The sequence below is a fragment of the Amblyomma maculatum genome, chromosome 7 (genome assembly GCF_055883805.1).
Source record: "Amblyomma maculatum isolate TAMU_Amacu chromosome 7, ASM5588380v1, whole genome shotgun sequence".
In the NCBI taxonomy this organism is placed as follows: Eukaryota; Metazoa; Arthropoda; class Arachnida; order Ixodida; family Ixodidae; genus Amblyomma; species Amblyomma maculatum.
This window is the reverse complement of record NC_139350.1, coordinates 131,504,365-131,529,835: the sequence shown is the minus strand read 5'-3', so window position 1 is coordinate 131,529,835 and position 25,471 is coordinate 131,504,365. Positions and strand designations below refer to the sequence as shown.

General features: G+C 44.1%; 1 pseudogene across 1 annotated transcript in view; it reads left to right on the top strand.

Moving 5' to 3' along the window:
• Positions 1–25,471, top strand: part of LOC146184748 (phosphatidylcholine translocator ABCB4-like) — a 59,303-nt pseudogene that overhangs the window by 12,127 nt on the left and 21,705 nt on the right. The window contains exons 4-8 of the transcript XR_014708912.1: positions 930–1,100; positions 6,195–6,321; positions 6,727–6,840; positions 8,544–8,596; positions 8,676–8,785. The product of XR_014708912.1 is annotated as a phosphatidylcholine translocator ABCB4-like (transcript). The remainder of the gene's footprint in view (positions 1–929; positions 1,101–6,194; positions 6,322–6,726; positions 6,841–8,543; positions 8,597–8,675; positions 8,786–25,471) is intronic.

Below are 25,471 nucleotides of genomic sequence, written 5' to 3'. Positions count from 1 at the left end.
CCGATCCTGTGCCATTCCCTTCCTGTGAATCAGTGGTATATTACATATATATCTGTCACCTTCCAAAGATAACTTCAAGACATTCACCCAGTAGATTTGTTTTTTTTTTGAAGCGGAAGCTTGGCTACGCCAGTCAGCTTGAGCCTTCAGCAGCGTCAGTGTTGCTAGGGTCAGTGGTAGCTGGCAGCTGACATGGCGCGCACTTACTTGACTTAAGGCTGCCTGACATTACGTTTGGCTGGAGCTGCCAACTCGGCCTCTCCTTTCATGTGGGAAGGTGATATCAGACCCAGCCTGCTAAGGCCCTGGCATTCACGTTACCCCTAGGCCACGCAGGCATGTTGGTACTGCTTGGTTAAAGCAGGGCTTTATATGTGGGCTGGTAGACTAGCCTATACTATGGAGTCGTACGCTTAAAGGCAGAGATTAAGTGCCCCCCATAAATCAGCCACATGCGTAGCCAGGCAAAAGAAGCTTCCGCTTCCTTCCAGGTTTAACCAGAGCTAAACCACAGCTATTTTTTGTGTGTTTATGTATGCGGCAGGAAAGAGGGTCGAAGGACATAGATGTGGCTAAGATAGATTGTTCGTAAGCTAAGGCAGATGACTGACAAGATCGTTATTGTTTACACAGATGTCATCATCTGGGTCGGGTAATGCTGGACAATTTTTTTTCTTTGGTGTGCACATTATTGTTGGAAGGCCCAGATGTCTTTTCTCATCTGTGCAGTGTTACTCTGCTTGTTCATGCATTGTGATGCACGTGCCGAAACATTTTAATAGCCATCCTTGCAATCTTGAGGCTGTTTATCACCTGAGGGCCTAGATGGCAGAGTCCAGTGTATTCCTGTAATAGGAACTCCCCTCCACTTTCTTATGTTATTTTTCCATTTTCAACAAAAGATTCATTCATTTATTTTATCTTTTCAGAAACATGGAGCTCCTACGCGATTGTATTGGAGACAAAGTGGGCCCCTTCATTCACTACCTGCCACCTTTGTGAGCAGCTTTGCCACTGAGTTCCTGGAGAGCTGAGAGCTCACTCTCGCGATCATATCAGTCACACCACTGCTTGCCTTTGCCTTGGCCATTCTTGGAATTGTGAGTTTCCTTCAGAATTTTTTATCTTTAATTTTCATTTGTGGGCACAATTGATCTCCGCGCTGTATAGAAGAATCACAGGTGCATGTGGACAACAGGAGGTGGTGCAGGGAAATGTAATTTTTTTTCCTTACTCATCAACTCATCAATGCTTGTCACTCACTATCCTCACTCTCCCTAATGCACGAGGCATGTTCACAACTGAGATGTCTTATTCAGAGCTGTTTAATAGTATGAGTTGTGAAACCTCCCATAGGGCCCATGTATCAAAAAATACCGCTTTGGAGTGGTCAGAATTCGGGTGTTTACGGCTAGTGGTGATGTCTGGGGCCATTAAAGTAAACTGTGTCTAAGTTGCAAACTTTCAGATAGTTGATAAATGCACAACCACCTGGCAGATAAGATTAGTTGAAGGGAGCCAGTAGCAAAAACTAATACACTTAAGAGCCATAGAGATAATTAATAGGGAAAAGAGAAAAGAAACGAAACGATTTTCAGAATCCAATAGCGGCGATAGCAGATAGCTTTTATTGACTGCATCTAGATGGTGCCACAGTCCATAGTACCCAAAAAATGCGTACTAAAACTAGTCACCTTTTGAAGCAGTTTCCCAACTTGCAAAATCAAAAAGTCCTGGTCTTGGTGTAAATGTTCCTTGTGCATTAGAGAAAGTGAGTACAGGTACTGAAAGGAAGGAGGTGAAGACTTTGCACCTTGAGGATTTGCTAGAAGCCTCTCGTTGGCATACATCTGCCTGCCAGTCAGGGGACCCCTCGAGATGACATCACAGCAGAGCGAGGAAGTTTTTCCAAAATGACCACTCATGCTTCGCAGCATGTGTTCTGGTTCATTTATTATGAATACCATGGTATATACATTCTAGTGTCCTGTGAGGTTTTAACTGTTTTTAGATTACATGGGCACATCGTGGCATCCCATTCCTGAAGGTGGAAGACAAGGGTTAGCAATTGATGGGCTTCATACATGCATATGAAGCCAACAATCAGTAAAAAAAGGAGAGCACAGGGAAACAGTATTTTTTCTTATTTTGGTCTTGATTGCAGGGGAGCATTTATAGTTTTACAATTTTCTAAATAGGAGGTAATTTTACAGCTTCCAGAAGGAGAGACAGCCATTCTGGCTGTGTTTTTTCATATGATGTCTGCTGGTGGCGCTCATGCTACGTGCTGCATTCAACAGTACCAAAGTCAGCCACAATTTTTTTATTATTTTTATTATGTGGCAAGAGCCCCTCTGTGAAGGTACAGTGGTTAGGGCTTTTTTGACTGCTGAACCTTAGGACATTGGATCAAATTTCAGCCATGGTGGCCACGTCTATAGGGTGGCGAAAAGTAAGTCACCTCTGTGCTATGCAATCTCGGTGCATCTTAACCCTTTCACTGTCACGAACGTACCAGTACGTATTCGCGTTTCCTCTCCGCAGTGTCAATAACGTACCCGTACGTATTCTATCTTGCGTTCAAATCTTCGCGCCTCACCGTAAAGCTACCGCACTTGGACTTGCTCCGCCATCTGTTGAATCTTTATACAAGCTGATATGCTCGCTCCGCGCCGATATGACACATATATGGAAGAGTATGGTGCGACCGCGCCCGCCCGTTCTTTGCTCGTGGGAGGGGGCGTGGTCGCTCCGTGACACTACTCTCTCGAGCGAGCGATCCTTCGGCGCGCGCGTGCGGTTATGGGTTCAAAGTTTGTTCTGCCATCTGTGGCAGGTTTGGAGGTTTTTATTTTTATTCTTTGTCGCGCTTCCGCTACGGCGTGGCAAGTTCAGGGCCGCACGTGGTTGCCTCTCTCCGACTGACATATGACTCGATTGCTGCATTCGCTCTCTCCACGCGCCCTCGCTTGAGGACAGCTTGCTGTTAGCAGCAGCAGCACACGAGTGTTTTAGCCTCTTTCCATCTTTTTCTCTTTCGACTTCATAAATCTTTATGCTCGTTCCCTGATATGCTCGTTCTCTGAAACCAAGCCGACACTGGGGGTGCGTCGGTCAGAAACAGCCGACAGTGAAAGGGTTAAAAGAACCACAGGGGGTCGAAATTTCCGTAGCCCTCTACCACGGCATCCCTCATAGCCTCAGTAGCTTAGAAACATTAAATCCTTTAAACCTATTACAGTTGAACCCCGTTATAAGAGGCACGGATGTAAGAGACAATCGGTTATAAGAGACACTCTTCACCCACTTGGTTGGTTGCCCTATCTCTCCCATTAATTGGACCTCTTTTGTAACAGACATCGGACATAGAAGACAATTAGTTATAAAGGACAAATTATCCTTGCATTCTGGTTAACAATCTCTCTTGTAGCAGACATTTTAACTTTCGATGCAGTGCCATCGGTCGCTAATCGCAGTTGCGCCCATTGTGGAAGCAAAGGGGGACGATAGAAGTGCGCAGTCACTATTTATTATAACTTCAGCAAAGCCAGAGTGAGTCGGTCAGCTATAAAATACCGACGAGATCCCCTGCAATCGGATTGCAACATAGGAAAGCACTTAAACTTACCACCAAGGGTACGAGTGCAACCGCGCATGCAGGCGTCTGCCCGAGGCAGCAGTACCGGGAGTGCGAGGTGGGCACTCTCGTTCGCACAACTCCCAATCAAGAATCACAGGTGTCGCGTCCGCAAGCCTGGCGAAGCACATAGCGGGTGCCATCTCTCGCGCTGCATTTCGTTAATGACCAATGTACCTGCCAAACGCGAGCGAGGCGATCAGCTAGCGTATGGTGGCTGTAGCCACCATAGCGTCTTAGTTGGCGCGAACAAGCCATGAAAGCGAGGCAATCGCCAAGCCAAGCCCAGACAAGCAGCGCGAAAGCGGCCGCACACATGCTTTTTTAGACAGCAGCATCGCAGTTAGCATCAATGAAACTTTCTTGCTACTGCGCTTAACCCTAACTGCGCCGCCACGACGCGACGCTGCTTTTTAGGAACATCGTGAACTGGGCTTATCTGTCATTGTTACCGTTGTGCAACGTTCACCATCGCCACCTGGCTGCTTCGCTGTTACCACGTCCCCGGGCACCTAGTCAGCATGGCGGACTGCTCAGTCAAGCGCCGTACTAGCCTTACGGTCGCGAAAAAGTTGGACATCATAGCGGACCTCAACTGCAGGATGAAGCAAGCAGACGTCGCCAGGCAGTTTGGGCTGTCATGCAAGACGATCAGCGGAATCTGGACTCAGCGAGAAAAGATCATCAAAGAAGCACCCACTGGGGCAAGCAGGTCCAAGCTGCGTAAGTCGTCCCATCCCATACTAGAAGAAGCGCTTCTTCTCTGGATTCAAGACGCACGGAGCAAAAACATTCCACTCAGCGGACCTTTAATTCAAGCCAGAGCCAGGCAGCTTGCGTTCGGTCTTGGCATTGAGTTTGAAGCCAGTCAAGGATGGTTTGACAGATTCAAGCGTCCTCATAGTATCAGCTACAAAGCTATTTGCGGTCAGAGCAATGCTACTGACGAAAACACCGTAAGGCAATGGAAGAATGAGACGTTGCCGTCTTTATTAAGTGGATGGAAGGCTTGTGATGTGTACAGTCTTGACGAGTCGGGAATATTTTTCAAAATGCTCCCCGGCAAAACATTTGCCTTCGCAAACCAAAACTGCAGCGGAGGCAAAAAATCCAAAGAGCGCCTTACAGCTATGTTCTGCACTAACATGGGCGGAACTGAGAAAGAAAGAATTTTGGTTATTGGCAAAGCTAAAAACCCAAGATGCTTAAAAAACTACTCCATCAATGTGGAGTACACAGCTAATAAGGCTGCATGGATGACGGCAGACATTTTCAATAAATGGCTGACAAGCTTTGATGAGAAGATGGCGAGAAAAAACAGGAAGATCTTGATGTTTTTGGACAGCTGTTCGGCACATATGAAACCCCCGCCGTTGAAAGCTGTTCAGCTCAGCTATTTCCCTCCAGCTCTTGGCCTTGTCACGAAGCTGGAAGAAGCTGTGCTAAAAAACACTGTAAATGCAGCCATGAAACAGAGCAAGATTGAGAACTATTTCACCCGCAAAGCAGTGTGAGAAAGTTCTGGTGGAAGGAATGTGGATTGTATCCAGTGTATGGCTGTCGACCTAGCAGGTCATAATATGAATCCAAATGATAATAAACTTTTTGCAACAGGCTATACCAGTCTTTTGTGCTTCTTTTAGTAATAAGGTACCTACTTTGAAATAAGGGCTGATCAGAGAATAAAAGAATGGTACCCTGCTTATAAGAGACCTCTCATATAAGAGACAAAAACTGCTCTCCCGTACATGTCTCTTATAAAGGGGTTCAACTGCATCTGGAAAGAATGGGATAGTGCTCCTCATATGTTTAAAAGACCGGTTAGGCCTAATTTGGCATTCGATACATTGGCCAATTGCGCAAATTTGCCAACATTGTTGTAGTACTCACTGTGTCTAGCTTTGTTACTGCTGTAGTGTCTATGCTCATCTTCACCCTCAACGTCTACGACTGCAACAGCATCGTTTTGTGGGAGTGGAAATCAGTCCATTTCTTTTGTGTTGCAGCAGCAAATGGCAAGGCAGGCTTATATCAACTGTGCCAAACTTATTTATGCCACAATGATGGGAGAGACGTACCAGAGAAAGGCTGCATGCGATCGGTGCCATAGTGGGTTTTTGTTTTTGCTTGATGCCAGTGTCGCTGGGCTGCTGAAATGGTGCTGTATGAGCTTGTATTTAGTTCACCTAGTGCAGGGAGATCTGACGTACCACCTATTGTAATCTCTGGTATAACGTAAGGATATGCAGCAGAACTGTGAATGCAAATTATTGATTCGTGATAGCTTCATCACTTTGCTCTTCAGGAGGATCGAAGGTTCATGGGGCTAATCAAACTACTGAACTTCCTATGTTTGAGGAAAAGGCATCAAAGAAACCAGACTCTAGGGCAATTACATCAGTGAGCACAAGCATCACCAGGATTTCAACTTAGCAGCCTTCACTGAGCCACACACCTTTGAAATGCTTTCAGGAGGTCTGCTTTGAGAAGCACCAGGTGAAAGAAGGTTTTAGCTGCGAGCATGGCAAATCTAGTGTGCACGTTGTGTTGTCTTCAGATGGTGTCTTACTCAGCTGCCAAGGGGCAAGAAAAACATGCGCAGGATAGGGCTGTGGCTGTGGAGGTGCTGGGCGAGGCCCAGCCTGTAGCTGGCTTTTGTGCTTGGCACGATGAGCTGCAACAGTCAATGTCTTCTCTCTTGTGCCTCCACTGCTCTCCACTATCACACTGCTCAGAGCAGTGTGATATATCCAGGCCTCTGAGAAGGCGGTACTCTTTTATTGTGTTGCTTATTTGTTTATGTACTTACAGCTCTTCTTTGACTCATGATTACAGCCCATTTCATATGTGTGCATGAGCGTTTGAGTGCGTTTCTTGAGGTTAGGTGCAGATGATGAAGCATGCATGCAGGAATGGTGAAATTTATGTAAATGTCCCTCAGGGCAATGCACTGACATTTGCACCCTGGCAAGAGTTGATTTCACTTTGAGTAGTTGCACCCTTGTGCATGCTAGTATTGCTAGCTCATAATTAGTCATACGTTGCTCTTGTATGCGGCTACGGACTGAATTTTTCCTTTATCGTCATTAACATGACCGCCCTAGAAGCAGGCAACACTACTGCACAACGCAGTTATGTTTCATGACATTTGGATTTGGCCTCACATTTGTGGTTCTCTATGATACCTGTGAGCTTGCCTTCTGGTAAGCCCAGATGCGACATTGGATGTGTTGACAGAGTCTTAGAATGCACCTGGCTGTCAAGTACATGGCTCTTATTGCTTGCATATTTGGTATTTCATCCTGTGCAGATCTCATGTGCTATGCTTGAAGCATAACGAAGGCATCCAGTGTTTAACCACATACAGAAAAATTTGGGCTGCATTATTTATTTGTTTATTTCATCTTAGAATACTGTCGATCCCAGTTGGTATTATTACAAGAGTGGGAACACAATTTTTCAGGCTAGTGTAGTATATTAGCTTATGTTTAACAAATGAAATAGCTGGTACATTCACCATGCAAGGAAATAGGGTGCCTTTTGGAGAGGTACGTTCCCAACAGTAACATTCCTGAACTGTTCAAGTATTTGAAGACAACATACATGCAGTTCCTGATGTCTCGGCACGGAAGCAGAATGTTTACATATATACTGTTTACATCAGGGATTCTCAGTCAATTCTATCCTTAGTTTTATCCCAGTGGCTTTTACAAGGTGCTGAGGAACCATGCATGCGTCAGCTTCCATCCCTTCCTTCCTGACATGCACGCAAAAAGGGGCTCGCATGCACGTGACTTCTCAAAAAATGCCTGGGTTCAATTCATAAGGGCTGGATGTACAGAGAAGCAGTCTCATGTGAGCACTTACAATATGCATATGGCATGATTAGTAATGATGTGGTTACAATTAAGTGGTTTGAAGAAAACTTGGATGGTTTAGGTGTGCATGGGTTTAGCTGCTTGGAGGATGCAGAAAGCTCTCCAAGAAATCCAAGGGTTCTGCAGAATCCACTTTGATAACTCTTGCTTTGCTTTATGCCATTATAGTCTTTCATTTTGAAGAGTACATGATTTGTTGACATGTAAAAAGATAGCATTAAAAACTTAAAAACAGATATTTAGTGACGCCATAATTGTAGTTTAATCAGATGTTCATTTTATTTCATTCTTTATACCGTCGAACCCCGATATATCGGACTCCAAGGGGAGTGCACAATAGTTCGGATATCGATAATTTGATATAAAAAAACCTGCATGACACCTCTTACAATCATGACAAATGACACTTTATTTCCTTGCGTAATAGGCCCATTAATTATTTTTGCTGCTGAGAATTTGAAACAAAAAAATTTGTGGGTCCCTTCGTTTCGTGCCATGATCATTGCAGCCCACAGCTCATTCCCATGCCAGCGTACCAAGATGCTGGTAGCGATAACATCATGAAGTGTTTTGACTCCTGCAGGGGGGGGGGGGGGGAGGAGGAGTGCTGGGAGGGTGCCAGCATTCTTGAAGGAATCCCCATAGTGGCTTTCTAGGCTTGCCCACTAAAAAAATAAATCCAAATCAATTTTTACTGGACAAGTCAAAGAAGCTGTTATAGGCTTGCACTCCTTCACGGTACTGGCAGTCCACTCTGCACCCCCCCCCCCCCCCCCCCCCTTGAAATTAGAGTTCATGAAGTTAGTTCGATATACGAAGTACCCTTTCTATATTTTTACATAGGATTTTCAAGGGGATAATCTGTGAGTTCAGTATAAAACAAATTCTAAAAATCCCGGTTCGGTATATCCTGGTTCAACTGTGCTCTGCTACACGGGCTCTTTGGGCGGTATTTGAACTTATATTTTTGCAGCCGAAATGTACTTGAAAGTGCTTTGCATTCCTAATCCCTTTATGCTTACCTTCAGGTACAGTTCCATTCTTGTGGCAGCATTGAGGTTGGACCCCAGCAGGGCATTCATTGGCTTAATTTTGCTATTGCTTCCCACCTGCTCAGTGAGGGATGTTGACTTGTCCCTAATAGCCCTGTCTGCCATTTGTTGTCTTCTTTGCAGTCGTGGTGGGCTCATTCTCACTGGACAGTGCTCTTCCTCAGCTGAACAGCATCACTGTGGCACATGTGGCAGCTGGGTGTGCCGTCATTGGCAGAGTGAGTTTTTATGCCTCTGGCTAATATTGAGCAATGAAACAAAGGACTTTGTTGCAACCTTCCTTTTCTTTTCTCACTTGACCACAACTAGATATTCCCAGCGCCTTAACAAGCCAAGAAAATATCTCACAATTAAGGCAGCCAAATGACAACACAAAGTAGAGAGCTTTAGCTGAAGTGGAATTCTATCCTCTAAACTTTGAGAGTGAAGAAGGTACTATATTTGACTGGTCAATGCCATGCAATTACTATGTGTTTATTTGTCCTAGTTTGGCATTGTGGCTCACCTTTCTCTTGTGCGCACTGTGTTGTCAACTTTCTTTGCACTTGACGATTTAACTTTTATTTTTTAACTCGCTCTCTTCCCTTTGGGTCATATGCATCAAGGTAGAGGGTGTTAATCAATGAGACCGAACTTTAGGGCACGTTTTGTGAAGGGGATAAATGAATGCAGTCACTTGTGAGACTGCCATATCCAACCTCTATACTTGAAAGCTTGTTCATGGACCAAATAAAGCATAAGATATTTCCCTGGTGGAAGCTGGAGAAAGTTTTGATCCCTATAAGTGGCAGGCTAAGCACTTTTAAAAGACACATGATTCAAGAGAACTTAGAAATGTGCTTGCTGGCTGTGATGTTGTTCAAAGTCGTAATGTCCAAATAATTTGGCTTGCCACTCTAAGACCTGCGGCCACCACTTGGGCAAGTGTTCTGTGAGAAGGTTGTAAAAGGGCCAGAGCAATACCAAACTTCTCTTATGCAAATGAACCTTAAACAGCCTGGGAAACAAGGCTGACATTTACCACCAAGGAGGGTTCACCTTAGAAACAAGCCTGCTTAGGCTACTGAATTTGGCTGGAAAAAAAAAATGCTGTTGAAAGACATATTTTCATGCATGTAATGGATCAGCACAGTTTTATCTGGAGACGTGCTTGCTTGAACAGTGGCTGTTGACCCACACAGAACAATATACGCTTGAAATCCCATTTTGACAGGTGATGCCAGAGAATAGCAGAATACTGCAGTTGATTCAGCCTGGCATGCAAGAGTTGCAAATGCCTGGAAACCATTGCATATATCCTGTGGTTCTAACCTCACTTTGAGGCATCATGCTTTTTCCTGGGGACTTCATGAAGCCAAATGGACACTGGACCTTCCTTAGAACTAGGATACTTGGACCATGTGTCAACTGGTTCATGGCACATGGATTGTGACCGTAGTAAACTAAGCCAGTTGACCTCAGTGGGCCAGTTATAAATGCATGATTATATGCATGCACTTAAAATTTTTTCCCTTCTGGTCTGTTTTCTTTCCCTTTTTTCATCCACATTTCCCACTTTGTGCAGGGTAGCTCACAAAAACACCTATGCCTAACCTTCTTGCCTGTCCTCTTCTCTTACCTTTCTCTTCCCTTCTCATCTTGCAGGTCTACCTATGTCACATCACAGCTGGTATTTACTTTCTTGGGCTTTCAGGAAGGTTGCCGCTTTTCTTCATTTCTTTTATTGCTCCTGAGTAAGGCCACTATGCCTGGCAAAAATGTTTGTAACAAGTGAAAAAACTTGGTATCGATTTTTTGCGTCTGCGTCTTCATTTAAAAAGGGTTTGTTGAAAAATTTACAGTGGACAAAAAAGCAGCATAGCCATGGTATGACCCTGTGAAAACTGGCATACCTCTTGCAGTGGTTGAACTGCTGCACCAATTGCGCCAAATCAGAAATCCTGCTACATGCTGCTACAAAATCGATTTTTTGCTTACTTCAGCGCCACGCTTGCACCAAACGTCATTGAATAACTTTGCAAGGCAGAACAATATTTTTGCAGGTCCTGAACGGAAAATTACGTCACATATATTTGACGTTTGTCTACGTCACTTATGCGTCTCCTGCTGGTGTTCTCTTTTTTTTTTCGATCTACTGGGAGGGAGTGAGCTGCAAGATATATCTCAAGTCCAATGCGCGGGAAGGGGGAAGGGAGAGGTTGGCAGGCTGGCCGTTGAAGGATCGAAGCACGTTCAAATGCATGATGGCTTCGAGCTGCCCTGGGCGCTCGCTTAATTTTCGTGCGTGCGCGCGCGCGCGCTTGTGTGTGTGTGTGTGTGTGTGTATGTGTGAAGGGTGTGCGAGCAGGCGGTTTCAAACGAGTGACGGTTTGGAACTGCCCTCAGCAAAGCACAGCAGGGCAGTATGCACGCTTGCTTCCTTTTTTTTTTCCGTACCAGTGAGGTATGGGCTGTGATGGCCTGAGTAGCAGCGGAGGGAGCGCTAAAGATTTGAATGCTTCTTTAGTGCGCGCGCAGTGGACTCTGTTGGCCGCTTTTGTACCTTAAGTTCAACCCCTTAAGTGAAACATCTTGTATAATTTCACAGCTTAATCCAAACGTCAACATTTATGCGCCCTTTAGAAGATTACATCAATCTTGACAGTTATTTCTTTTCCATCACTACAAAACTGCATGTGTGTGGGTGTGCACGTATACAAATAACTCAGCACACAGGTACTCAATATATTTGCAGCCCCACATACAGGCAGTAGGTACCTTTGAACGTTTTCATTGCAATGAGGAAAGCATACTCACAATCCCCGCAGTGCGCTGTGAAGACGCAGACTCATGACTCCGAGTCCCTGCATCGCTTTGATTAACCAGCCACCCCGCCAAACCACCGGAAAAGAAAAAAAAAACAAAAGCAAAGATTGCGAATGCACGGAATCGGAGGCGCTCACTCTACACTGCGTATGGCCCCTTTTGACCGAGCAGTGCCAGCAGCGCGGCTCTCTCAAGGAAAGAAAAAAAAAATCCCCCACCCAGGACCTGCAAAAATATTTTCCCCCTTCCCCTCCAATCAGCACGGATCTTGAAGGAAGAAGGCGCCTCGACGTTAGCCTGATGTACAGGAAAAGGACACCCAGAAAAGACGTCAGAATCAGGAAGAGATCAGGCTGGTCAGGAATATGATCACCAATGCTGAGCTGCTTTTCTCAAATGGCATCAAGACTAAAAAATTTTCAGACATTGAGAGTGGACAAGCTCTTCTGAAGAATGGAGAGGGAAGGATCGCAGCAGCACTGTCGAAGCTGGAGACATCAAGACGAGAGAAGAAATAGTGCCTTAAAGTTGCAGTTTTAAGAAGCGGCAGTTCTAAATTGCTGCAGAGAGTTTTTGTATTAAGACAGCTAGCCACCTTCTTTCCAAGGCTACACGCCTTCGCTCTGAATAACAACGGCTTTATTTTTAGCAAAACTTTATGTTTACTTAATTTGGGGCTTTTTAAAGAAAGAACAGCACATTACACTGCATTTTAGCTTGAAGCTTGTTTTTGCATGGCTATGGTCGTTATAAACATCTGAGCCAATTGGATTCCAGAAATAAAACAAGCCATCTTTATTTAAGCGTATCGAGATATGAAATTTTGCTACGAAACCTTTTTTTTTCTGCTACAAAAGCTCAAATATTTGCTACAAAATGGCATTTTTCCTGCTACAAAACTTGAAATTTCTGCTACAAACTGCGATTTCTTCTGCTACAAAAGCTGCTACAAGCAGTTCCACCACTGCTCGTTTTTTCATGTGCACGAAAATTGAGCCATGCAATAATAGCTAGATGCTCTCATCAGAGGGTCTGTCAACTTTGGAAATAGATTATGATGCTTAGCGCCCCGCTGTGTGTTTATTTTTTATATTTTTAATGAGTGTTCATGTTGAATTTATTGTGTATTGGTGTATGAGCAGTCAATTGTGTATGTATCTAATTTTTTATTGGGTTTAGCTGTCGGAGAATCGTCATGAAAAAGCTGCAAAAGTCTCACAGTGTTCGCATTTATCGAACTTCACTTCGCTAAATTTCCAAACCGTTGCAGGGGTGCATGCCTTTCCAGTGGTGCTTCCTTCTAATGGCACTCCGGCAGTCACTTTTTACATACGAAGCCATTTTGGGTGTGCAGAAGTTAATTTCATTGTAAAAGTCGTCAAGAGTTTTTTTCTTGATATCTTAGTGTATTTTTGTGTGTGAGTTATGTTCATTGAACCCTCAAGAGTCTTGTGACTCATACTCAGAGTGGGACTGCAGCTAAAGCAGTTCACGTCCCATTTGTCCATGATAAGGACATCACTTTATCTCAAGTGCCTTGGTCATTTGCTAAGGATGCTGCTTCACAAAATTAAGCCAGGAATTTTTCACTTGCACCTCTCATTTTTTTTTTTTCATGTTTTTTGCTTGTACTATACCTGGTGTCTGTGGGAGTCTGTCGTCACTCTTTGTTCTCTACTTTCAACATGAAGAAAAAGAAAATAAGTGGCTTTTTTATTGGCTTGTCTGGAGATCAGTGATATAGTTATGATTTGCACCATCGTTAAGTCATTGTCTCCTCTGTAAGATGCCTCTTGCATTGGTCATGTTCCTGTAGGAGCTACGCTGCTATCATTGGCAAGGGTCTGCCAACGGATGGTTCGAGGTACCGATCTCATTACAGATCATGCTGTCTACATTTCGTGACAGTGGAAAGGTGGATATGGTAGCCGCAGATACGTGTCCTTTCTACTGGAACATATTACATTGCCTTTCAATCGTGTTGAAGACTAACCTCTACTTGGCAGTAGATTTTAATATTAACCTACTCCTGGGGTTTGTATTATTAGCCAAGGCTCTTTCTGTCCTCTTTTTTTTTTTTATGCCACTATTGGCTGGTAATCTATCTCGCGTATCACTAGAAATATTCTTATCCTATTTTGCCTAACATCTCCAAGAATGCAAATAGTTGTAGTAAACTTAACTCTCATATGTACTGCACCTTCTTTCACATCACATCTTCAGTACTTTTCTGGACAACAGTTTCTGCTTTTGATACCTTGAGGTGATGTGCCTGTCAGTTGCTCCAAGAACATATTTACTGAAAAGAGGCTTGGTAAATTTCTTGGTTACTAGCTCCAGGAGTTTCTTGTGGTGGTCAGTGTGCATGTTTTGTGAACAGCTCAGAATGGGCAGCCCCTGCAAAACTTAAACACTTCTATGTACGCATAATCCCAGTGACATCACGAGGGAGGTTCTGTACAGCAGCACGTAGTTGACAAACCTCTGAAGGCCTGTGAGGAGCTTGAGGTGTTCCTGACTTGGATTAGAGAAAGCCATGCGACCTTGTTGTGCTGAGTCTGAGGATGGAAGTGTTGGCTCTTGATTGATTTATTCACACATTTGCACAATAACAATGAAAAAAAAAAAAAAAAAGACAAAAAGAAGTATAGCAGGCAAGGCATTACCAAAAACAAAATTCCAGCATTACACTGAATAATTATTGCATTAGAATACTACACACACCTACACGCTACATCATTACTAGAATACCAGATATGCTCATCGTGCCCAACGTACAAAGGATTTTATTGGAGCATGAAACCAGTTCAAATCACTTAGAGATGAGTGCTCAGATGATCACCGATTATGTAAGCTGAGCTTCAAATAGGGATAAGGACAGATCAGGAAGGGCATTTCATTTGGTGATAGTTTTTGGAAAAAGGAATATTTATAGCAGTTTGTTCTCGTTAGCAACGGTTTTATGCAAAGAGAGTGTCGCATGCGTGTAACATAACCACTAGAGTAACTAATTACCTGTGTTGTGTCAATATTATAATATTCAATTATCAACTTGAAAAAGAATTTCAAGCGACAAATCTGATGATGTCGGCAGCAGTGGAACGCAGTCACCACATGGAAGTTCTCACTAGCAGCCTTCGTAACAAAGCAAATCCTTCAGTCATGGCCATGCTGGCATAGATCTCGCTCTGCTGAGTTGAAAGGAGCTGCTTGTATGCAGAGGAACTTGAGCATCACTAGCACCAGTGCCCCTCACCCCCCCTTGGGCTCCAAATAACCAATGCCTTTGTTCTCACTGCTCACCTAAACAAGGGGGGGGGGGGGGGGGGGTGAGTTTATTCTGCCTATCCCACTGGTGCAAGTGGAAGCATTTTTTTTTCTTGTTTAAGACCTGCACATAATCTCGACATAATGAACATACCCCACGAATGATAATTCAAAACATCGCTCACTGTGAAATTCCCAGCAAGCACCTCCTCTAACTTCACTGCTAATTTCAGATTTCCATGCTGTTTCAGCAAAGTGCCCACGTCCCCACCCCTCTAACGCTCGACACTTCGCCACTCCCTTCCCTTAGCATATACCTCACTCACGCAGCACTGCCAGCCCTATCCAGTCCAATCTCAGCTCTCAAAAACATAACAAACAAAAATGTTACCATCACGGCGCTGACTCGCCCGGAAGTGCACACGCCTAAAGATTGACTGCTGGCGTCGGATGACCACTGCGAGAGAGGCATCCGATGCGAGTGACGACCAAAGGAGCTGGCGCCGAAAGAAATAAAACAACCAGCAACATTTTTAAATAGCGCTCCGAGAGAAAACGTCAGCGTGTGCGGGTGTTGAGTTTGCATTCGACGTAGCGAGAACACTCGGCGGCATCTCGCTGATCTCTTGGTGCAGACTTCTAAGCCCGTAGGCCTGATCGGAGAAAAATGAAACTTTAAATTCATATGCACTGCACTCATTTTTTTTTTTCTGGCGGGAAAAAAATTTGTCGTTATGTTGAACTTCGATGCCATTCAAGGAAAGTGCCCCCCTCCATTTTTTCTGTAATTTCGGCTTTTGAGAGGGAGGGCGCTTGCTTGGCATTTTGCGGTAGTATGTGCTGTTTGTAACTTATAAATGTAAATATGTAAGAACATAATAAAATATTTAGTTCTGTAACAACAAGCCGAAAAAGAAAGGCGGTTTGTATTTTTCGTTTTAGAAAGAAGGTGCACTAGTGAAGACATATAGAGCAAGTGATTTTCGACAGGTGAATTGAATTTCTGGATTGCACATAGAGGGCCACATATAATACTAGCCCACGAGAAATACACAAACTTTCAGCGTCTAGAAACACTTGTACCGATGTGCACACAAATAAATAAAAAGAAGTGAGTGGCAGATGTCGCCAGGATTATCACGGGGCGGCAATGGGGGCTTTTTAGTACACGTGTGGCATAGTGGAATCACCAAAAACAGCAAGAACTAGTAGATGTTTCGTTTTGTGGTGCCTGTTCTTTTCGCTGGTTCCACAAATTGTGCTTAAGGACCAATTAAACATAATAAATGATTTTTAGCGCAACAGGGACACAACACAAGAAAGAGGACAACACTGGCGCTTAATTCAACTGTTTAATCAGGAGACAGCATGTGAAATATATAGCCCTCCCAGCTGATGCGCACGCATACAAGGCAACAAGACCTGTTTGCAAAACAAGATAATTTGTGTTCATATGTCGAAGCATGCTCAGCAGACCTTGCGTTGGGCACAGAGACCTGGGCCCATATTCTGAGTTTGCGTCATTACGAAGTGTTGCTATCTCGCGTTACCTCGAGGCATCTGATTGGTCAAAACGCCGGAACCGGGTGTTGCCACTACGGAACCGGAAGAGGTGGCAACATGATGTTCTGGTGTTTCCACCAATCAGATGACTCGAGGTCAGGGAGGTAGCGATATTTCGATAACGACGCAAACTCGGAATACGGGCCCTGGTTATTGGCCGATATTGCTGGTACTGAACTACCCTTGTCCAGCCAGTTTTCATTATTTAGAAACGATCGCATTACCTCGCGCGGCAGTGGGGAATTAATTGCAGTAAGGAAAAGCCTGCAAGTGCATGTTGTTGATACAGAATCATGTCCGGAAATTTTGTGGGTTGCTAGGAATTCGCTGACAAGCTGAATGAATCTCTAACTTACCTGCAGAACAAATTTCACTTAGCCAATTATTGATTGGCAGGCATATAGGCCCCTCCACAGCTCAAGAAAGTGTGAATGCCAGAATTTTCTGGATGTGTTAGTACTTTTCAGTCTGCACCAAATGATTTCCACCGCTACTGTGGCGATTCAGTCTTGGATCTTGTGCTGACAACGCAACTGGACCAAACGTCTGTAAACGTGTTGGATGGTCTCAGTGGCCACAAAGTTTTGCAGAGAGATTCCACAGTAGTCAGAAACAAACCAGAAAAAGCGAATGAAATTATATTTGATTATCCCAGAGCAGGTACTGATATGCTGCTTAATGAACTATATCATTGTTCTCTGTAGATGTTTTTGTTCTTTCTGTTCGTGGGACATGAATGAAAACTGGTTTCTTATTGATAACAAATTAACTGTCTAGAAGATAAGTATGTACAGTGAGGATCTTAGTCTGAGCTAGTTGGTTCATAGCTTTTTACAAATTAACACAGTGCAAAGAAACCGGACACTTGAAAAGAAGACAACACCCAGGACGAGACAGGCGCTCGTCCTGTTTTGTGTGTCGTCTTCTTCTCTAGTATCCGGTTTCTTCGCGCCGAGTAAATCTGTAAATAAGTATGTGCCTAAAGTCACCATCACCACATCTGCAGAGAGCACATGGTTCACAATGAGCGTCAAAAGATGTATAAAAAAAAGAAAAGGTTGTATCTGAAAGCTAAAAAAGTCAGCATCTGAGTGCGGTTGGGATCAATACCGCACTTATGCGCAGCTGTGCAAAACTGAAATTGAAATAGCAAAAGACAAGTTTTATGGCAGTGACATTTCACATCTGTTACAGAACAATCCTCAAAAATTTTGGCACATTGTTAATCCAAAGTATGGTTCAAACTAGTCAGTGCCAATAACTAAGAAAAGAAAGCTCCTTACTTCACCTGAGGTAGCAGAGGAATTTAGGCAATTTTTCTGCTCAGTGCTCACTGATGAGAACCCTTTACCTACTGACCTGTTATTCCAAAAGCTGCACGAAACCATGCCCGACATACTGTCATGACAGAAGGTGTGTCCTCTGCCATAGACCGTCTCCCTGCTAGCTCTGCACCCGGCCTTGATGGGATATGTCCTTAATTACTCAAAGTAGCAAAGCCTGCAGAATGCCCCATCTTAGCTGCTACTTTTCAGCAATCCATTGATGGTTGTGTCCCAAACGACTGGACAAGTGCGCATGTCATACCCGTTTTCAAATCTGGCGATGCCTCTCAGCCATGAAATTACAGACCAATTTGTTTAACCAACATAAGCTGTAAATTGCTAGAGCAAGTAATCTCCTCTGCCATATCATGGGTCATCTGGGGAAGCATAACTTCCTTTTTTTCCAATCAGCACGGCTTCCTACTTCGTAGATCTTGTGAAACACAAGTGTTTGAATTCTTTACTGACCTTCATCATGCTGTTCATGCTCACTCTAAAATAGACGCCATATTTATAGATTTCGCTGAAGCAATCGACAAAGTCCCACACATTCATCTAATAAAGAAGTTTGAGAATTTAAACAAATTGTAAGGTTATTTCTTGGATAAGGAGTTTTTTGGCTAATCACTATCAATCAGTTTTTGTTAATAGCCATTCTTCGTCCCACTCCCCCTTAAATCTGGAGTGCCGCAAGGGCCTGGGCTCGGGCCTATCTTGTTCTTAGTTTATATTAATGACATCAGTAATAACCTACATTCCAGGGTCGGATTATTAGCGGATGATTGCGTGGTATACACAGATTACTGATCTTTCAGGCTGTACTCATCTACAATCAGACCTTAATAAGATTAGCAATTGGTGCACACAATGGCACCTCAAACACAAAGCTTGTCAGTTTTAGCACAACATCTAGCACCGAACCATGTCATTACACTTTGAACAACGTGCATACTGAATCGGTACCCATCATAATGTATTTAGGTGTGCATTTAGCATCAGACATTTCATTGAATTGTCACATAGATACGGTTATCAACAAGGCTTCCTAAACACTTGGTTTCTCCGGCGCAACCTACATTAAGTTAGTTTAGACACAAAGCTAGCATACACTACATTAGTGCGCTCCAAATTGAATTACGCCTCTTTGATTTGGAAACCCTATCAAGCATACCTAGTAACAAAATTGGAGTCTCAGCAAAATAAAGCCGCCTGTTTCGTTGACTAAAAACTATTTGTGATCAACAAGTGTAACTGAAATAAAAACAGCCCTCAGCTTACCTCTTCTCGAAAGAGGGAGAATGCTTTCCGTACTGTCTTTCTGCACATTATATTATAATCATTCTTTTGCATCGCCCATCACATATTCTCACGCATTGACCACCAACTGAATGTGGAACCTATCTTTGCTTGAACTAATCTTTTCTTTCATTTGCCTCTCCTCCTCCTCGCCCTCCGTCAATGGAGTCTACTTTCTGGCACCATTGCATCTTTCAATGATTACGAAATGTTTGTAACCAGTCTAAACAGTCAATTCGAGCTGTAGCCTTCATCCTTGCATTTATTTTGTAATCATGTTAAACCACTGCTCTCCAAAAAACAGGAATGTTTGGTGCCATTTGTCTTTATTATAGTTTATAGTGTTTGAAGCGCTAGCTTTTCAACATTGTGTTCCTGGCTAACGACTATATACTTGTCGCAATGTTTGATGCATTGATTTTACTATTGTCCCGCCTTCCCCACCCCCAAGTAATGCCCGCTCGGGCCTTTAGCGTATTTTAATAAAATAACAAAAAATATGCCTTTCAGTTGCTTTGAGAGCATAGTGGCTGAAAAGGGTCTCCATAAATTTCTTGGCTACTAGCTCCTGGAGTCTGTTGTGGTGGTCGATGTCCGTGTTATGTGCACAGCTCAGAATGAGCAGCTCCTGCAGCACTTCAACACTCTTATGTACTCATAATCCCAGTGGTTTCACGAGGGATGTGCAGCAGCACGTGGTTGACAAATGTGGTCAACAAACCTCTGAAGACGTATGAGGAGCTTGAGATGCTCCTGACTTGGGTTAGAGAAGGCCATTGCGACCTTGTTGGGCTGTGAGTCTGAGGAAGGGAGTGTTGGCTTTTGATGTCTGCAGCAGTGGAGCGCAGTCACCGCACAGAACCTTGTTGCTGGCAGCCTTCATAACAAATCCTCCAATCATGGCCACGCTGGAAACGTCAGGATTTAAGTGCATAGTTTTCTGATAAATCTCACTCTATTGAGTTGAAAGCAGCTGCTTGGATGCAAAGGAACTTGAGCTTTGTACTGTGGCATCACTAGGGCCAGCAGCACCCCCCGTCTGGCGCCAGATAACCAATGCATTTGTTCTCATGGCTCAGTTAAACCAGAGGGGGAGGAGGTTTGGTTGTGGGGGTTCTGCGTACCCCACAACCTGGTGCAAGTGGAAGCATTTTTTAAAATTTAAAACCTCCACATAAGGGACGTACCCGAACAAAACATCTCTTACGTGCTGTTTGTAACATATAAATGTAAATATGTAAGAACATAGTTACATATTTAGTTCTGTAACTACAAGCTGGAAAAGGAGGGCAGGTTATGTTTTTCTTTTTAGAAAGAAGGAAGGCACACTTATGAAGGCGTATAGAGCAAGTGGTTTTCGACAGATGAAATTCTGGATCGCACATAGAGGGGCACGTACAATAACCCACGAGAAATACAAACTTTGAGTGTCTAGAAGCACTTGTACCGATGTGCACAGAAATAAATAAATGGAAATCAGTGGCAGATGCCACCAGGAATATAGCGTGGTGGCAATTATTTCGTACACGTGTGACATAGTGGAATCACCAAAAACAACTAGTCAATGTTTTGTTTTGTGGTCGCTGTTCTTTTCGCTCGTTCCACAAACTACTTGAAGTTTTGAGTATGCACAAAGCAACTTGCATCCTCAGGAATGACAAAAAATTAATGCACAGTGAACCAAACAATGCTAGACCATGTGTTCACGTTTGCAAGTATATATGTAGAAGTGGCAGTCGAGAACTAAACAGGCTAATAGTCAAACAATTACTCAGACAGAAAAGAACGGAAGTGATGAAACAAACAAGCGCTCAGCCGAGGCCTTCAATGGCCACACTGCAAAATACGCAGCTTGTAAAAGGTAAAAGCACATAATTAAGTCTGCCTCTCACATGAAATAAGCATGCTCTCTCAAGGTACCCATTAAGTAGTAAAGAAACAGCTGATGTGCACAAAGTGGGAACGCACCTTTGTTATGCATGACCTTCATGTGTGGTGCGAGGTGCGCATGTTGAGGCCCGTGAACGAAAGTAAACCACTTATGTTAAAGGGAAGCTGAAGCGGTTTTCAAATTGCATGAAATGCTGTGGCTGGGAAGAAAAGACCTCGAAAATCATATGTGTAAATTTTTTCTCGATTCTGTCCGTTAGAACAGCCGCAATCGCCTTTTAAAAACCCGCCGCGGACACGCCCCCGTCGCCTCCGGAAGCGCCGGGTTGGGGGATGGCAAAATTGGAGAGCTGGCGGAAGTGATGCCAATCACGGGGAGCCGGCCGGCCGTCCTGCCAGTCCCGCATTGCTTGCTCCGCTGCGTCTCGCGCTTTGGCGTGGCGAACAACGATTCAACGTATTCCTTTGCTAGTGCCGTTTGTTTTTTCTAGTTCGAGCGTTCTGTGTGGAGTGGGTGTAGCGACAAGTGGCCATCATGCCGTCGTTCTGCACAGCATTCGGCTGCGCGAACACTGGCGGCCGGTACGATGTGGTGTTGTTTCCAAAGGACAAGAAACTTTCAGCGCGGTGGGCTTTACTTGTTTAAAATGTGCCAATTCAGCTCTCCACTCTACTACATCTCGTAGGACGACAGAAGAAAAAAAAATACAGGGGCGCACTTAATAGCACACACGAACAGCTTCCTCTGTCATCTCGTTACACTGCAGTCCAGCAGTGAACTCACTAAACAGGTTTGGCGCTCTTTCGTAGTAATAAAAGGCCTTCGGATGTAAATAGGCACCGTGCTCTAAATAAATGAAAAACAAATGCTTTACCTCGCGTGACTCGTGTAAGCATGCCGGCGTTTAGAATTCGATATTACAGGTGTCTGGTGTTTCGGCTGTTATGCAGCAGCCAGTAAGCAACAGCGTTTCGACGTGATTTACTTTATTACCACTTGCACATCTACCTCGCAAAGATATGTAAAAACAAGCACCTACGCAGAACATACGTACCAGAGGAGATTTCCAACCCGTGAAAACGTCGCGGCGTCACTTTCTCCATTGGCGCACTCCGCGGCGTCGTTGGTTCCGCCGTTTTCTGCAGCCACTGATGGCTCGAACATATATGGCGAGAGTCCAAACTGTTCACTACTGCCCGCACTATCCATAATTTTCAAGACTAGGCCTTCCAGCCAACTGAAGCAACGCGCTAGCAACGCACTACACAGCAACGCCGTCGGTGCAGGCCGGAGACCCGCGGTACACCCGTAGATGACGTCACGACGGTCTCGACCACACACAGGCGACAGTGGCGTTCGCTCGGCGCCCTGAGGCGCTGGCGCTCGTTTTCTTCTAAAAAACAGCTGTTTGTGTTTATTTAAGCCCTTTTTTAATGCGATATTCTTGTTCAGTGGACCAAAAACAACTAAATGCTGCCGAAAACTCATTTTTTTCGAAAAGTGCTTCTGCTTCCCTTTAAGGCTGCATGTCAGTCTGTCACCATAGTAGTCCAAACAAGACAATAAGCGTGCATTACGATTTGAGTCCTGGCAAGGGCTGTCAAACTGCATCAGCTCCTTGTTGAACGCTGCTGGCTGATTCTAGAGCATGTTCAGAAATGAAAGCCACCCTGAAATATCGAAGCTAGAACTCCTCTTCATTCATGCATTGCTATATTAAAGGGGCGGTCGTGTTAAGCACAGTCTCATAATGGGGTTGACAGATATACACTCCTGCGGCCGACTCATTCCCCAAACCCGTTCAAGTGCTTTCAATCAATCAATTAGGGCCATGCTTAGCCTTTCACCTTCCACAAACTGTGCAGACATATGCAGGTGAAATCCTTTTACTTGGCACTATTTCCGACATCTCCACACCGCCAACATGGTTCAAGTTGTATCCTGCGTCCAGACTGAAAAGTTGCCAATACGTACTTCTGCCATACCAGTAAAATATACCATATTTTCATTAATATAAGTACCCCCCCCCCCCTTTCATTTTAGGGTTTTTTTGCAAGCACACTTGCTCACTTTGTCGTCGAACCAGGGGCCGGATTACGCACCGCTCTCAAAATCGCTCTCAAGTTTGAGAGCGTGACGTCAAAATGACGAGGCTCAGACATGTAAAGTGTGACGACATCACGACTTTAGCCAATTACAAGCAGGCTAGGGTGCTTAATAGCAAAGCCCCACCCCGGGAAATTTTATTTGCACGATAAAGGGGCCGCGTGCAAACATTTTTCGTGAAAACGCAGCGAATAAAAGTATAAATGTTCTATTTACCTAAGAAACATTGTTCGAAGCTATAATACGGCAACTAAAAATAGAAGCATTTTCAGTATTACAATTAAATGTGCGCCTAGGTAACGATTTTCGCCGCGAGGGTCAGCTGACGACAGCGAGGCGTGAACATGGCGGCCTGCAAAGAAACAGCTGATTTTCCCGTCTAGTTGCTGCTTTTTACGCATAGTTTAAAATCGAGGTCCTCTGCGGATGTTGTTAGTTGCCGGAAAAATCTGACTGAAAGCAGTAAAGGCTACGAACCTGCAGTGAACAGCTTGGTGAAAGTGTTTGTCACGAAAATAGCTTGCTGAAGAGTGTTTTTTATCAGTGCTTACCAGCGATGACAAGAGCGACGAGCGGTAGCCATGTGATCTAGTGTTGTTTCTTTGAAAAATACAAGAGCAAAATGAAGGCTACACTATTACTTCTGCCGATAGATGGACGCTGACAGTATCAGTAAAGTAGGTGTCAGCCGCTATGCAAGAGCTCGCGACTGCAGTGCGGGAAACGAGATCCGACGCACGACCCTTCACCACTGACTTGTCGTGCAAGCCACAGTGACTCGCTGCTGTGCTTCGCAACCAGTTGACTTCAGGCACATTGGGCTCGGTTCTTCATATTGCGATTGATGCTACTGCTGCTCCATTCCGTTCATGTTCAGTTGCTGATGTTCTGTGTGAGGTACAGAAACCGACGTTTACGCTCCGTTTAGGTTTGTGCAAGAGAAAGAAGGCACTCTTTTGTTTTTGATTTTATTGTCACCGAAGCGAGAACGAGTTTGTTCTACCAGACCTCAGTTTAGAGGCGATAAAGGTAGGCCTGAGCAGGGATGTCTAGTATGTTGCATTTCGCGCAGCGGTAAGAGTGATGATGTTGGTCGCACACTGTTGCAAGGCCTCTCTGACGGTGTCATAGTTTCTGTTCGTGCTAGACGGTGTCCACTCTGTCGGCAGGAAAAGCAAGCGTATCATGCATGTGATGCCGCGAGCGAGCTCGAAATCGGCTCAATTTCTGCGATCGCACTATGACAACTAGCTTTCAAGTGCTTTTATATCCATCAAAGAGTCTTTAGTGTTTCAAAATATGTTCATTTTACACACATTACGCATTCTCTTTCAATATTGTGCGAATTATGTACAAGCCTTTTCTATTAAAATATCAGTTTGAACAGAAGATGAATTTTTTTTGGTTATTTGTTGAAATAACTTAGAAAATAAATGCCAATGACAAAAGTAGCTGTGCAAAATGTGTATATCACACATTTACGGCGTAGTCATTTATTGGATGCTTATAGTTTAGCTTCCTCTACTGTCTTCAAGCTGTTTAGCATTCTTCTTGACAGTGTTGCATGTTTTATTAGTGTAAAATAATCTTTATTCACACATAGCCCCAGCAATGCATTTGTTACGATTGCAGTTATTTTATTGTCACTAAGATTTTTGTCATTCAGCAGTCATTCTGGGCACTGAAGCCAAGTAAAATGCACTATTCTCCTAGCAGCTGCTACAGCAGAGAGCAAGACGTCGAATAGTCTACCATCTGCAGCTGGCTTTGTTATATCCGATATATAAGCATTTTGTATACTGCACCATGCATACAGTACCTATTTGTATAGGTAGCTTCAATATGCAATGGAATGGCTTCTTTGGGCCTAGTAATTTATTCTCGAATGTACAGGGTCCTTCAAAATATGTGCGAACACGGCGAAAGTGCCCGCGCTCCGTGAGCGTCAGCGCATTCGGCGCGGTCGCGCATCGAAACAATGTGGCGCATGCGCACGCTATGTGCGCATGCGAACGCTTCGAATATGCGCGAATATGCGAATATGCGCGAATATGCGAATATGTGCGAACGCTTCGCCGTGTTCGCACATATTTTGAAGGACCCTGTACATGTCAATGTTGTATGGTCAATGTATATCAAGGTACATGTGCTTCTCTATATGCTGCCTCTTTTGCAGTAAAAACACTCAAGTGAAATGCTGCTGCCAAGAACTAAGTGTTTCTACTGAATATAAGTGGCAGTAAAAAAAAAAAGATCTTTGTTGGTAGTATTTTCTGATTACAATCAGCATCATGAACATTTACTGCCTTGCTGTAATACTGCACTTTTCAGTTTAAGCATGTTTACACCACAGTGACCACAGCCAACTGTACCAGGCTGCAAGACGGTAGCAGAGAAGAGACAGCGAGCTGGGACTGGGATGCCTTGGCGCTGGTGTAATCAGCCATGACTTCAGTGGGTAGTTGCCGTCTCATGGGTAACCAAAATATGACATCCACTTAGGCCCATCTTTTGCTAATCTCAACAGCTTTTGAGCATGCTTTAGCACTCAATTGAAGATCCATACTAAGTAGTCCACAGCCAGGATCGTAAACATTCGCAGGAATGCTTGCAAAGTGTGCCAGTGCTGTTTAGGCAAGCATCATTGTAAG